General features: G+C 48.0%; 1 long non-coding RNA gene across 1 annotated transcript in view; it reads right to left on the bottom strand.

The window, feature by feature from the left end:
* Nucleotides 1-13,806, bottom strand: part of LOC144339693 (uncharacterized) — a 49,033-nt gene extending 35,227 nt beyond the window's left edge. Inside the window, exon 1 of the long non-coding RNA XR_013415012.1 lies at nucleotides 13,611-13,806. This is a non-coding gene — a long non-coding RNA (uncharacterized LOC144339693). The remainder of the gene's footprint in view (nucleotides 1-13,610) is intronic.
* Between the last annotated feature and the right edge of the window lie 1,551 nt (nucleotides 13,807-15,357).

The raw sequence follows: 15,357 nt of genomic DNA, 5'->3' as shown, positions 1-15,357 counted from the left end.
TAACGGAAGGGAATCCAGCAACACACATCAAAATTTAAAATGCGCAGAACCCTGGATCCCTCAATTCCATTTCTAGTAATGCATCCTATGAACATATTCACGCAAATATGCAAGAATTATGTACAACTCAGCATTGATTAATCCAAACGGTTGGGAACAACCTAAATACTTACCGGCGGACAACCGTGTTTATCTTATGCCAACATCTGTGTTTTTAAAAACAAGACACATAGGCTCGGCGCAGTGGCTCACGCCTGTAATCCCAGCACTTTGAGAGACTGAGGCAGGTGGCTCACGAGGCCAAGATATCCAGACCATCCTGGCCAACATGGTGAAACCCCATCTCTACGAAAAATACAAAAATTATCTGGGCGTGGTGGCGCACGCCTGTAGTCCCAGCTACTCAGGAGGTTGAGGCAGGAGAATCACTTGAAACCGGTAGGCAGAGGTTGCAGAGATCTGAGATCACGCCAGCCTGGTGACAGAGCAAGACTCTGCCTTGGAAAAACAAACAAACAAACAAAAACTGGCAACAGTGGTCACAGGGCAGTGATGGGAGTAGGACTGCCTTTCACTCTCCAGGACCTTTTGAATGTCACTCACATTACATATTCAAAATACATGACTACAGCAAATATTTTCAAAGAAACTATGAAAACCTGGGAGAATAAGAATATCTAACACACAGGACTGCTGTATAATTAAAGAATGAAAAATATTAAGCACTATCAGAGTTCAAAGGAAGAAAGATTAATTCTAGCTTGGATGTCAGAGTAGGGATCATGTAAAGGAAGTGAGTATTTCAAGTCTTGAAGGATGGAGAAGATTTAAAGAGGCGGAAGTGTGGAGATGATGTCCCAGATGGAGATAAGAACATAGGCGAAGACGATGTCCCAGATGGAGATTAGAACATAGGCGAAGACGATGAAGAGATGAGAAGGTATAAATTCTAAGTGCAGCTCTGAGGCTGGGCTTTAGAACAGGGCTTAGGAAAGAAGCTGGAACGCAAGGCTGATGGTGGGAATGGAAACACTGAAACCCAAACTTGCATATCACGCCCTGATCATGAGCCTTGAATGCCAAGCCAGGGAACCCGTCCTTGATCTTAACAATGAAAAATCACTGGGCTGGGTGTGGCGGCTCATGCCTGTAATCCAGTGCTTTGAGAGGCTGAGGCGAGAGGACTGCTAAGGATAGCACACCTGTAGTCCCAGCTACTCAGGAGGCTGAGGCGGGAGGATCACTTGAGCCCAGGAATTTAGGGTTGCAGTGAGCTGTGATGGCACGCCTGCATTCCAGCCTGAGCAACAGAGCAAGGGCATGTCTCAAAAATCAAATCAAATGAAATAAAATCACTAAAAGTTTGTATAGACATGAAGTATAAAATCATACCATATATGAATTAATTCAGATATATAATATAAATTAGAGGGGGAAAAGAGAATTTAGGAAGCTATTATAAGAAAAGAAGACTCAACTAAGACATGAACAAAGGCCCTGGGCTCACAGCGCTATCTTCATATAAAGGAATGAACTACCACATTTATTTTCATGGTATCACCAACTTAGATACAGGCTGCAGTATTCTGGAACCATCTCTGTATCAGTCAAATCAGATGGCCATAATACCATAGGCAAATACCATAAAAAACACCATAGGCTGTGTGGTTTAAACATTAGTTTATTTCTCACAGCTCTGGAGGCTGGAAGTCCAAGATCAAAGTGTTGGCCAACTCAGTTCCGGGACAGGGACCTCTTCCTGGCTTGCAGACAGCCACCTTTCTTCTTGTTTCCTCACACCAGGGCAGTGGGAGCTGCCTGCTTTCTCTTTCTTTTTTTTTTTGAGACAGAGTCTCGCTCTGTCAACAGGCTGGAGTGTAGTGGCACAATCTCAGCTCACTGCAACCTCTGACTCTCTGGTTCAAGCAACTCTCCTGCCTCAGCCTCCCGAGTAGCTGGGATTACAGGCACGTGCCACCACACCCAACTAATTTTTGTATTTTTAGTAGAAACAGGGTTTCAGGAGGGTCTCAATCTCCTGACCTCGTGATCTGCCCACCTCGGCCTCCCAAAGTGCTGGGATTACAGGTGTGAGCCACCACACCCGGCCTGGTTTCTCTTCTTCTAAGGGCACTAATCCTGTGAGACAAGGGCCCACGCTCATGACCTCATCTAACCCTTATCACCTCCCAAAGGTCCTACCCCCAATACCATCACACTGGAAGTTAGGGCTCCAGTACAAGAATCTGGGGGAGACATAAACATTCAGTTTAGAACAATGTCTTTTCAATCCTGTTGAAAAAAACAACCAAATGAGTAGGCAAAGAAGTACCTTATATGTAAACAAGTCAGGACTTTTCATATTTCTGCTAATACATTAAGGTCAATTTAAAATGTCTGATAACAAGAGTCAGAAGCAGAGATAAATGAAAGTTAGTTACTCTGCATTTTAGACCCACATTGAGCTGTCTTTCAATGACATTGTGGCACAAAGAACACTGCTTTCTATTCCTGGTTTTGCCACCAAAAAAGCTGGAACATTTCCCTGTAATTCCATTTATCTTGAAAATCACTGGGCTGACCTAGCAGACCTCCAAGGTCCCTTCCATTCACAAATTCCACAAATAACTTCCTACCAACAGATGCTACACAAATAAACTACACTGACGAAGGGAAAGCTAACACTAGCAAACAATGAGATGCACACAAGACAAGACATATAGAGAACTGGATCAACCACAAAACTGGTGGACGATGAGCCGGCGGTGGATAAAAACACACATTCCCTAACAATGGACAGAGAGGCAATGGCAACGAGGTAGTATTGTTGAAGATTTCCTATTTTAAATCTTCAAGATCAATGGCCCAATTGTATATATTCATTCTGATTAAATGTGAACGTGAAAACTTCCTCCAGGGGACACAGACATCTAAAAAGTTCCCAATGTATCCAATTTGTCATTTGATATTTTTACTGACAAGAAAAATGAGGGACTGAATATACAAACAGACCATGCCTGATCATATGTATAAAGACAGAACTCAGACCACAACCTGTAGCTGCCCACCCAGGAAACCAATCCCCTATCTACAGTCAACAGCCAGGAGGCCAGCCAGGCTAGCACATCAGACAGGAAGCCAGACTGCTCTCTCTCCACAACCCAGAAACTAAACCACAACTCTGTCCATGTGGCCAGGACTTGACTCAAAACTGACAGCTACCCTAATTTTGGCCCCTGTTTCCAGTTAGGATCATTCAGAGAAAGCCAAATATGCCCCTAACCAATCACATAGGACAACCCACTTCTGCACAGCCGCCTCCAGTCCCCACAACAGCCTCCACTGGGAGCCGTTCTTTTCCATCCTGAAATTTCTCCACTCTTCATCAGCCACTCACTTGCATGTCAGTCTCTGCCACACGCAAGTAATGGTGCCGACTCTCTTGCCACAGCAGTTCTGAGAAAATCACCTCTGCCTGTCTCATGCGGGCGGCCTTCCTTTATTTCCCCCAAAGAATAAGTCTTAAATGAGGGGCTTCTCTCTATATGGCCAAGCTATACAATTCAGAAGCCCAGCATGGCAGATTCCAAGCCTGGAAAGACCATACACCCCTCAGGTCTTCTTTCCACAAAACACAGCTTCCTTGAGTTCTTCAGTCACTCCCACCAACCAGGGAAGGAACCACGTGTTATGGAAAGATGAAGGGCCTTGAAGTCAAACTTCTGAGTTCATCAATTACTTCATCTTTCCACTTAAGAAATTACATGGCCTCGGCCAGGTGTGGTGGCTCACACCTGTAATCCCAGCAGTTGGGGAGTCCGAGTTGGGCAGATCACTCATGGTTGGGAGTTCAAGGCCAGCCTAACCAACATGAAAAAACCCCGTCCCTACTAAAAATACAAAATCAGCCTGGCGTGGTGGCGCATGCCTGTCATCCCAGCTACTCAGGAGGCTGAGGCAGGAGAATCACTTGAACCTGGGAAGTAGAGGTTGTGGTGAGCCGAGATCGCGCCATTGCACTCCAGCCTGGGCAAGAAGAGCAAAACTCTGCCTCAAAACAAAACAAAACAAAACAAAACAAATGACTTGACATTGAACAATTTTCTTAACTTCTCTAAGCCTCTATCTTCATCTTCAATAAAATCATTTTACCTCCAAGATTGCATTAAATGGAATCCCACATGTAAACCAGCTGACAAATATTAGGGACCCAACAGCTGTGTGCTCCTACTGCCGCCCCACTTTACCCCAAGGGAGAAGCACAAGATGTCCAGAAAAAGCCTGTTGGTCCCTACACCTCAGCATCCTGTGTTCACACAAGGCGCAGTGGCATCCAGACTTACCGGGGTCACCCAAATACAAGACATGTTTTGATTTTTCAACTTAGGTACACATGGCTTCTAATGTTCACCATATATGATCCATAATTTAGAAGAGATTTTCCTACTCTACCCCGTGGTTCTATTTTAGCAGACTTAGATGTGCCATAATAGCTCACTCTCTTAAGCCCTCTTCAGTATCAAAAACAAAACTTTAATCTGTAACACAGTTATCAGCAGTGAAAGTGGAAAAGGTACCTATGAGTCAAAATCACCCTCTGCCCCGCCCCGCCCCACCCTACAAAAAGCTGTTCAGGAGTATTTGGGCTGCTTATGAGAATGCTGTCTGTATTCCCAGGGACAGACAAACGCCTACCCTGGTTAGAAGCTGCGCTGCTCAGCCTCCAGGGTAGAAAGCTCCCCACACCCTCTACCCAAGGAGAAGAGAAGCAAATGGGGTGGCCAGGCTCCAGGATGTGGATATTTAGTGTGGTTTCTGCAGTCCAGGTCACCGCCATGGGTGAAGCTCTTCCTTCCTTCTTTTCCACCCAAGTTGCCAAGGTCCTACGGCCGCTGTAGGGTCTCTACCCTATGAGTTAGCCCAGCCATTCTCCTTCCCCCTTCTTCTTCTTCTTTTTTTTTTTTTTTTTTTTTTTTGAAACGGAGTCTCACTCTGTCACCTAAGCTGGATGCAGTGGCGTAATCTTAGCTCACTACCACCTCTGTAAACTGGGTTAAAGCAATTCTCCTGCCTCAGTCTCCCAAGTACCTGGGATTACAGACACCCGATACCACGCCCAGCTAATTTTTATATTTTTAGTAGAGACGGAGTTTCAACTTGTTGGCCAGGCTGCTCTCGAACACCCGACCTCAGGTAATCCACCTGCTTTGGCCTCCCAAATTGCTGGGATTACAGGCATGAGCCACTGCATCTGGCCGAGTCAGCCCAGGCATCCTGACATTTTGTTCTGGCAAAATTACTCTCTTCTACATCTACCTTCCAAGTAGCTAAATCAGAGATCTGGCCCTTGGGGCAGGCTTGAAGAATCCCTGTTTTTGGTCCTCAAGAGGTCCTTCCAGGGTCTGGGACAATTTCAAGACTTGTGTTCTTAAAGAGGAAAGAAACCTCACGTACATGGCTCTTGCAGAGCTCAGGCAAGCCCGTATCGGAGGCAAGGCTTGGGAGGTGGCCCTAAGGTTTGGGTGTGCCATCTATGATAACAGCTAAGAGATCTGAAGCCAGCTGTCTGGGTTCAAACCTCAATTCCAACAGCACTGGCTGTGTGATGTTAGACAACGTCCCCAGCCTCTCTGTGGTTCAGTTTCCTCACTGTAAAAGGGCCACAATAATAGAGCTGCTCTAAAAATTAAGTGAATTGGTGCATATAAGGTATTCAGAACAATGCTTGGCACATGGGGAGTTCAATAGACACGTATTGAACAGAGTAACTTAGCAATTAGTAAATATACTCATGCAGGCCAGGCGCTGTGGCTCACGCCTGTAATTCCAAAACTTTGGGAGACTAAGGCGAGAGGGTCCCTTGAGCCCAGGAGTTTGAGACTAGCATGGGCAACACAGCAATATTCCATCTCTAAAAATGTGTGTAACATACATGTATATATACACTCAAATGTTCACAGTGTATTTATAATATACAAAATAGCTGGAATACAGAGTTAACTATTCACAATGGTTACTTCTAGAGAAGGGGGAATGCAAATTTCAGCTTTTTACACCACACATATATTCTTGTATCATCTGAAATATTTAAGCAAATTGTATGCATAAATTTGCCCCGAAACACATACCAGAACCATGAAGTTTTGACTCCAAAATCTTCAAATCATGATGGAATTGTCCTGTGAAAGTAAAGTTATAGAGATGAAAAGTCTCCCTGCAGCCTAAATGCTCTTTCATGTGACCTATATTACACAAACCAATGCAGAGGCCCAATCCTTGTCCCACTGTCATACGAATTTTTCAGTGAACTGCATTCCCCTTTACAAACTAGATGATAATTAGAGTTACCAGGCAAGAACGTGGATCCAGTTCTGCTTTTTCAAAGCCCAATGTTCCTCACATGATAGCAATGCATTCTTCAACCGGTCAACTGCCCCCAACACCTGAGCTCTCTGTTGTACACAACTCAACGAGGCCTGGGAGAAAGCAGGTGCAAATTTCACTTACTCAGTAACAACACATCCCGCCTGATTCTTCTGCTGGGCTAGTTCTCAAGTCATCTTTTTCTAAGCTTTCATTTGGCTCTGCCACACATACCTAGGCTGGGTAAAACACTTTACCAGATTTTTTTTTTTTTTCGAGACAGAGTTTCACTCTGTCGCCCAGGCTGGAGTGCAGTGACGCCATCTCGGCTCACTATAACCTCTGCCTCCTGGGTTCAAATGATTCTCCTGTTTCAACCTCCCAAGTACCTGGGACTACAGGCATGCCACCACACCCAGCTAGTTTTTGTATTCTTAGTAAAGATGGGGTTTCACCATATTGGTCAGGCTGGTCTCAAACTCCTGACCTCATGATCCTCCCGCCTCAGCCTCCCAAAGTGGTGGGATTACAGGCGTGAGTCACTGCACCTGGCCTACTTTACCGGTTTTGTTCCTGAATGAATCCTGTCATTACTATCAATAATGTCAATCAGTGCCATTTCATTCACCGTGTGACACACACACAAAGCACTTCATACTCGCTCCACCTATCTGCTTTTCTGCAATGGCCGCAGTGTTCCCCATCTTACACGAGAGGCACAGAGAAAGACAATGACTTCTCCAAGGTTTTGTAATTCACAATCAGTGGCAGAACCAACATATCCAACCCGGTCTGGCCAAGGCCTGTGTTTCAGCCACACCACTTGGTTGCTGCCCCTAAGGCTCAATGGGCAAGTGACAGATCACTCCGATTGCAGAGGCTTCAGAAATGCCTTCCGCCATAGTACAATGGACGGTTCGCTCTCAGGAGGGGAGGCAGGGGTGGGAATCAGCACACGGTTCTGCTCGGTTTCTCATGCAGGGCACAGACTATGTATTTTGTGCCTTGGTTTGGAGGTGAAATGTCTCCTGCCCCCTGTACCACAGCTTTCTTTGGCCTCTCCACATAAAAGTACAACTGAGTTCCTCAGGGGCAGGCAGTGATCACTGCCCTGTGCCACACCTGACTGCTGTCCCAATAGGTGGACACACAGGCTCTTCTCTTATGGCCCAGACTGCCCCCATCTGCTAAGCATTGAAAACTACACACAGGATTTGCAGAACATTAATGACATGGAGGTGACTGCTTCATCTCTGTTGAAAACTTACTGCAGTGTTGTAAAGAAGAGAATTCAGGAAAAGCTGAACATTTGAGGCTGGCTGGCTGTAATCTTCAGCTGCTGAGAAAGCCTCAGCTGCTCGGTTCCACTGTGGAAATGCAACTCCTCCCTCAAAGTCCAACTCAAGTACACCTCCTCTGCGGTGCCTGCCCCTTCCTCCCTTTCACAAGCACGTGCTCCCTCTGCCGTCCCAGAGCATTCTATCGCCACCTCTGGAGCCACACTGTCCCAGCCGACAGCCAGCTCAGTGCACAGCTGCCTCTCCCTGTGTGTACCTGCAGGCCCCACCTGGGCTGGAAGGCTGCCTCCTTCTCCTCCGCACAGAGGAGACACTCAGGACCTACTGAATGAGGGAGGGAGTGGATGAGCAAGATCAGCCAAGGGCCACAGGGAATGGCCTGCAGCTCCCAGCAGGAACAGCCCCTGCCCTGCCAATCCGGAGGTGCTGGCTCTGTTCTCAGCAGGGCTGCTAAAAGCTCCCTTATAACAGCTCTAGGCCACAACGACCAACTTGGTGTCAGGCCCTAAAGACACCAAAACTAACAAATAAACAGGCGGCTATGCAGCATGCTGGTTAGAAGCACAGGCTTCGGAGTCAGAGCTTGAATTCCACTTATTAGGTGACCTTGAGCAAGTTACTCAAGGCATCAATCTCATTTTGTCACCAGCAAAATGAGGACATTATCCGCCACACAGTGTTGCTGAAAAAGTAAGAGAGGTGACAGACGCAAAGTGCTTGGCACTTACTTACTCTTACTGGTTTATTACAAAGAAAAGAACACAGGAACAGCCAAATGCAAGAGATGCACAGGGCACACCACAGGGCAGAGAGGTCGGGGCTCCCATGCCGTCCCTGGAAGTGCCACCTCCCCAGCACCAAATGAGTTCACCAAACCAGAAGCTCTCCAAACCCAGTATTTAGAGGGTTTTATGGAGTTTTCATAACATAGACATGATGAAGTCCTTGGCCAACCGTGACTAGCTCAATCTCCAGCCTGTCTCATCTCCCCTCCCAGAGGTAGGGGTGGGGCTGGTATGTCCAACTCTTTACTCATGACTCATCTTTCTGGCAACCAGCCCCAATCCTGATCCTGTCCAGGGGCCCGAAGCCACCTGTCATCTCATTATCATACAAAAGACACTCCTATCACCCCAGAGATTCCAAAAGTCTTAGAAGCTCTTGTGTCAGGTATTGAAACCTAAGACCAAATATTATAACCAATGATGTTCCTATCACTCAGGAAATTACAAGGGTTTTAGAAGCTCTGGGCCAAAAACCAGGAAGAATACTAAATATATACACTATTGTACTATGTATCCCACTATCACGATACTTTTTATTTTTGAGACAGCATCGACCTCTGTTGCCCAGGTTGGAGTACAGTGGTGTATACAGCTTATGATGCGATCTCAGCTCACTGCAACATCCACCTCCCAGGTTCAAGCAATTCTTGTGCCTCACGCTCCTGAGTAGCAGGACTACAGGTGTGCGACACTACAACTGACGAATTTTTGTATTTTTTAGTAGGACGGGGTTTCACTGTGTTGGCCAGGCTGGCCTTCAACTCCTGGCCTCAAGTGATTTGCCTGCCTCGGCCTCCCAAAAATCTGGGATAAGTCACAAGCCACCATGCCTGGCCTCACTATCACAATAATTATACTGAGAGGATGGGGGAGAAAAACGTGGGCAACAGGAGGAGGGGAGAGGGTAAGCAACCTGAATCCTTGTCTTCCACACAATCTAGAAGAACCAGCTAAAACATAAACACAGTAACCTCCAAGGAGCAGGGATCAGGGTGGAGAAGGGTAAGGTGGGGGATTGCTGGGTTTTGTTGTAAGCCTTGTTAATTTCTGACTCTTAGAGCTGTATGCCTGTACAACTTTGCAAAAATGAGTATTTACCTGTAATCCCAGCACTTTGGGAAGCCAAGGTGGGTGGATCACGAGGTCAGGAGATCGAGACCATCCTGGCTAACACGGTGAAACCCCATCTCTACTAAAAATACAAAATATTAGCCAGGCATGGTGGTGGGCACCTGTAATCCCAGCTACTCAGGAGGCTCAGGCAGGAGAATGGTGCGAACCCAGGAGGCAGAGCTTGCAGTGATCTGAGACCATGCCACTGCAATCCAGCCTGGGTGACACAGCGAGACTCCATCTCAAAAAAAAAAGAAAGAGTATTTAATTTTTAAACAAAATCTGATACTTGACCAACAACAATAGTATATTAAGTGATACAGTTTTTTGTTTTTGTTTGAGAGGGTCTTGCTCTGTTGCCCAGGGAGGAGTGCCATGGTGTAATTCTAACTCACCACAGCCTCAGATTATTGGGATCAGGTGATCAACCTCCCGAGCAGCTAGAACCACAGGTATGCACCCCCACGCCCAGCATTTTTTTTTTTTTTTGGTAGAGGTGGAGGTCTCGTTATGTTGCTGGTCTTAAACTCCTGATCTCAGTGGATCCTACTGCCTCAGTCTCCCTAAGTGCTGGGATTACAGATGTGAGTCACTACACCAGGCCCAAGTGGCGTATTCTAAAATTTTTTGGAATCCAACCACTTTGAAAATGTATGGAGAGCTATAAATCATCTCCCCATAAACACACATGGATGCATATACACAAAATTGTTGCACAGGATTTTGGGGACTTCATAAATTTCTGAAAGCCAGGTTAAAAACGTTAGGATTATAGATTCCGGTTTCTTTTTTTTTTCTTTTTTTTTTTTTGAGACAGGGTCTCGCTTTGTCGTCCAGGCTGGAGTGCAGTGGCATGATCTCGGCTCACTGCAAGCTCCGCCTCATGGGTTTACACCATTCTCCTGCCTCAGCCTCCTGAGTAGCTGGGACTACAGGGGCCCACCACTATGCCCGCCTAATTTTTTGTATTTTTAATAGAGGCAGGGTTTCACCATAGCCAGGTTGGTCTCAATCTCCTGACCTCGTGATCTGCCCTCCTCGGCCTCCCAAAGTCTGGGATTACAGGCGTGAGCCACCGCGCCCAGCCCCAGATTCTGGTTTATTAAAGGAAATGTATTTCAAGTCAGAGCTTGTCATTTGTTGCACAGGAAAATAAAAACTTCATTTAAAAAATCAAAAACACCCACATGATAAAATGAGGTCCTGCTTGGTTTTAAACTACTTGACCACCATCAGTTGTTTTCTTGACCACAGGATGCACCTAAGTCCTAACTATGAATAAAGGTACAAACATTGTTTATTGGGCTTTTGGCTTCAGCCTTGAAATAGTCAGATTCTCTCAAACTCAGGAATGTGAGTCGCTGTTGGGTTGATGCAGCTGTTTCCATTCTAGAAATAGACCTGGAATCACGTACTTTTCACCCATGAAGAGTCCTTTGTGTAAAACTTGAAAAGGCAAGGTCCCAAATCCCCCATATGGGTGTTTCTTCCAGTAGAGGAATTACTTTAATGACTTCTTAGCAAAACTTACATAATCAGGGCAGGCCATCAAAATACTCCAAAACACAAAGTTTAGCTCCATTTCTGATGGACCTGTCTCCATTGCTATCAATCTTACCAACAGCCTCACATCAAGTCAGAGGAACGGTTTTTTCACTTAAGAAGGATCTTCATGGCTGGGTGTGGTGGCTCACGCCTGTAATCCCAGCACTTTGGGAGTCCAAGGTGGGCAAATCACAAGTTAACGAGTTTGTGACCAGCCTGGCCAACATAGTGAAACCCTGTCTCTACTAAAAATACAAAAATTAGCCGGGCCTGGTGGCACATGTCTGTAGTCCCAGCTACTCATGAGGCTGAGGCAGGAGAACTGCTTGAACCTGGGAGGTGGCAGTTGTGGTGAGCCAAGATTGCACCACTGCACTCCAGCCTGGGCAAGAGAATGAGACTCCGTCTGGGGAAAAAAAAAAAAAAAAATGATCTTCATGTTCCTGCCAATTTGCAAAAATGAAAAAAAAATTGGTATCTGTTAACCAGAGGCAATGAAAAGCACCTCCCAGGCTGCTGTAGTAACTGGATCAGTAACTGTGATGGGAGATTCCAACCCCTGAGACCTGTGACTATGTCACACAGCAAAAGGGCTTTGCCACAGACCTTAGGAGGAGTATCCTGGGCTATCCAGGGAGGTCCAATCTAATCCCATGAGCCTCTAAGAGCATAGAACTGGCCAGGCACGGTGGCTCATGCCTGTAATCTCCACACATTGGGAGGCTAAGGCAGGCAGATCACGAGATCAAGAGATGGAAACCATCCTGGCTAAAATGGTGAAACCCCATCTCTACTAAAAATACAAAAATTAGTCGGGCGTTGTGGCGGGCACCTGTAGTTCCAGCTACTCAGGAGGCTGAAGCAGGATAATCACTTAAACCTAGGAAGTAGAGGTTGCAGTGAGCTGAGATCACGCCACTGCACTCCAGCCTGGGCAACAGTGTGAGACTCCATCTCAAAAAAAATTTTTAAATAGGGCATAGAACTTTCTCCGAGTGGAAGAAGAGAAATGCACACAGGGGAACTGGAGAGCCTGACCAGGTCCCTGGCCTAGCTAGTCCTGAGCTGATGGGACCACGTGCAAAGACCAGATAGAGGCCTCAGGAGCTGAGGGCAGCCCCCAACAGATGGCCAGCAAGGGAATAGACACCTCAGTCCTGCAACCACAAGGAACTGTTTGGCCAAAAGCGCTTGGAAACAATTCTCCAGTGAGGAATGCAGCCCAGCCCACATGGTGATTTTTGCCCAGTGACACCCACGTCAGACTTCTGCCCCACACAACTGTGAGATGATACAATTTCAATTGTTTTAAGCCCCGAAATTTGTGGAAATGTGGTAAAGCAGCAACAGAAATGAATACAGTGATTTACGTGGAAACCCCTAGAAGAGTGTCTGGCACCGTGTTGACACCTGACAGGTGTTTCCGAACTTCCTTACATCGCAAGACAGGGCTGGCCACACTCCATCCAAAACAATAGATGATAGACTTGTTCTGACAAAACAGATTCAGTGAATTATAAATGGCCCAGAACACCTACAAATTTCAGGTTTCAGGTAAGTGATTGCCTTTCCTTTCACTTAGAAACCTCCCAATGCTCATCTTACTGATAAACTCTAAGTACCAAGCAGGAGACTAAACACCAGACAAACCCAGCCCCGGATGCCCCGAGGGAGCCCATCCCAGCACTCACTCCGCTGCACTGAAATGATGTCCAGGTCAGTTTATCCCACTAGACCAAGAACTCCAGCTCTCCATGTGTGAGTCACCAGTGCTGCCTCTGCATCGCTGCTTCTAGGATGGTGCTTCTGCACTTCACAGGAAATCTGTATCAATGTCTGTCAGCACTATATATGACAGTGTAACTTAATGTCTGCACAGAAAACATCAATTCTTTGAGGACCAGGGCGGGGTTTATTAGTCTTTGTCCTCCCACTGCCACTGTCTGGGACACCAGAGGCACTCGGTAGAAGTTGGTGAAGAGAAGGAAAAGGCAGAGGAGAGAGAGGAAAGCAGGACCAACACTGCAGACACAGATTCCGAGGTGGCTGGAGGAGAGGCAGGGCAGAGAAACTTCCTGGATGCTGGAATGGGGTTCACTGTGATACCTGCTGCTGAATTTCAAATGTCAAAGGTGGTGCTTTGCTGACCTTGACCTCTGACTGCCCTTTAGCTTTCCCGACCTCAACACAGGGCACTTAGAAACTGCAATGTCAAGAAATTATGCTTCATTAAAGCATGGGAATGTTATTTACATGGACGTCCATTACTGCATTTTTTACATGGGACCGGCTCCCACCCGCAGGGCGACCGGCACCGCCGCGCGGGCCCATGCTTTATCGCAGCAGGCGCGAAGCCCCCGGTGCCACACGAGGCCGAGACAAAGCCCAGGCGCAAGGACTCCGGATCCCGAACTCGGACTCTGCGGAGCCCAGCTCGGAGCCGCCACGCCCAGGGCAGAGAACCCCGCCCGGTCCGGAGAACCCGTCGCCCGTCGCGCCCTCTCACCTCAGGCCGCCGCCTCGCATCGCTCGCTCCTCGCCGCGGAGCCTGGGCCCACTGGAGCGCAGCTGAGCAGCCGACAGAGACGCGGCAGCCTCAACAATGGAGCCCCGGGGAGGGGCCGCCGCGCCGCTTCAGCCCGTGTTCCCCGTTCAGGATCCAGCTCGGATCAAGGAGCTGCAGCTGGCGCGGGGCTGCGGCCAGGAAACACACCATGCAGGTGCACACGGACCCGCCCCCCGCCCCCAGCGGAGCCGGGCGCCTAGGGCCCCCTCCGGCCAATGGGGAGCAAGCCGCGCGGAGAGGGCGGGGCCTGGGGGAACAAAGGGAAGTTGGGCGGGGTGGCGCTGGGATTGGGCGTGCGAGGTCCCGCGGGAGGACCGGACCCAAGAGCTGGCCGGATCCTGGCCCCCTAGAAGACCCAGCTCAACGTCCACCTGCAGTCTGCTCTACAGGACGCGCTCATCTCAAGCCCAGAACTCAGGCTTTTAAGGCAGACAGCGAGAGACAGGCTTGCTTTACAAAAAGTGAAACTGAGGTCCAAGGAATAGGATTGCCTGTTGCCCGAAGTCACATAGTCCCATTCACTCCTTCACCTTGTCATTCAGCAAACATTTGGAAGCACGTATGGTGGGCGTTAGGAGTGAAGTAGGGCCGGGCGCGGTGGCTCCCGCCTGTAATCCCAGCACTTTGTGGGGCCGAGGCAGGTGGATCACTTGAGGCCAGGAGTTCGAAACCAGCCTGGCCAACAAGATGAAACCCCATCTCTGCTAAAAATACAAAAACTTAGCCGATCGTGGTGGCGCGTACCTGTGGTCCCAGCTACTGGGAAGGCTGAGGCAGGAGAATCGTTTGAACCCTGGATGTGGAGGTTGCAGTGAGCTGAGATGGTGCCACTGCATGCGCTCCAGCGTGGGGGACGGAGTGAGACTCTGTCTCCAAAAAAAAAAAAAAATTAATAGATGGGAAGTAGAAGCGAACTTAGGCCTTCCCTGAAGGAGCTCGGCCAAGGAGTACCTGAAATGTCTCTGCATCTCTTTATGCTCCTGATAATGGAACCAGGAGCGAGCACTAATCATTTCCCTTTCCTGCCTCAGAGCTTTCATATGTTTGCTGTTCCCCGCCTGAAATGCCAAGTACCAATGGAATTTATTTATTTATAGAAATGGGGTCTCCCTATGTTGCCCAGGGTGGTCTCAAACTCCTGGCCTCAAGCTATCCTCTCGTCTCAGCCTCCCAAAGTGTTGGGATTACAGGCATGAAGCACTGTCCCCAGCCCTGATCGTCTTTAAAACTTCTTTCCTCATCTTATTTGAGCTTCCTGCTTCATGTGCCCCCACACCCTTGGTTTTCCTGTACTTCCATAGCTACTCTGCCAAACTTGTATGTGTCTGGGCTCAGGCCAAATGCCCTTCCATTTGCAGTGGGCACTGCCACAGGAAATCTCATGCCCTTCCGGGCTTCACAAACCATCCACATGCTCTGCTGCCTGCCAGAGACATCCATCCCAGTCAGATGCCCAGCCCTGACCTTTCCCAAAGCCCCAGCTGGACACAGGGAAACATCTCAAATTGTCCGCGGCCAAAACAGAGTGGTTTATTAGTGCCCTAACCTGCTCATCCACATTCTCGTGATTCTCTGTAAACAGCCCCTCCATCCACCCAGCTGCTCAGGTGAAAATCTCAAATCCTCCTCCAGTCCTTCCTCCCCGAACCTCTCATGCAGCCCTCTGCCTTCCTAGGACGCTGAGCAC

The sequence above is a fragment of the Macaca mulatta genome, chromosome 3 (genome assembly GCF_049350105.2).
Source record: "Macaca mulatta isolate MMU2019108-1 chromosome 3, T2T-MMU8v2.0, whole genome shotgun sequence".
Classification (NCBI taxonomy): domain Eukaryota; kingdom Metazoa; phylum Chordata; class Mammalia; order Primates; family Cercopithecidae; genus Macaca; species Macaca mulatta.
This window is presented reverse-complemented; position numbering and strand designations above follow the sequence as displayed.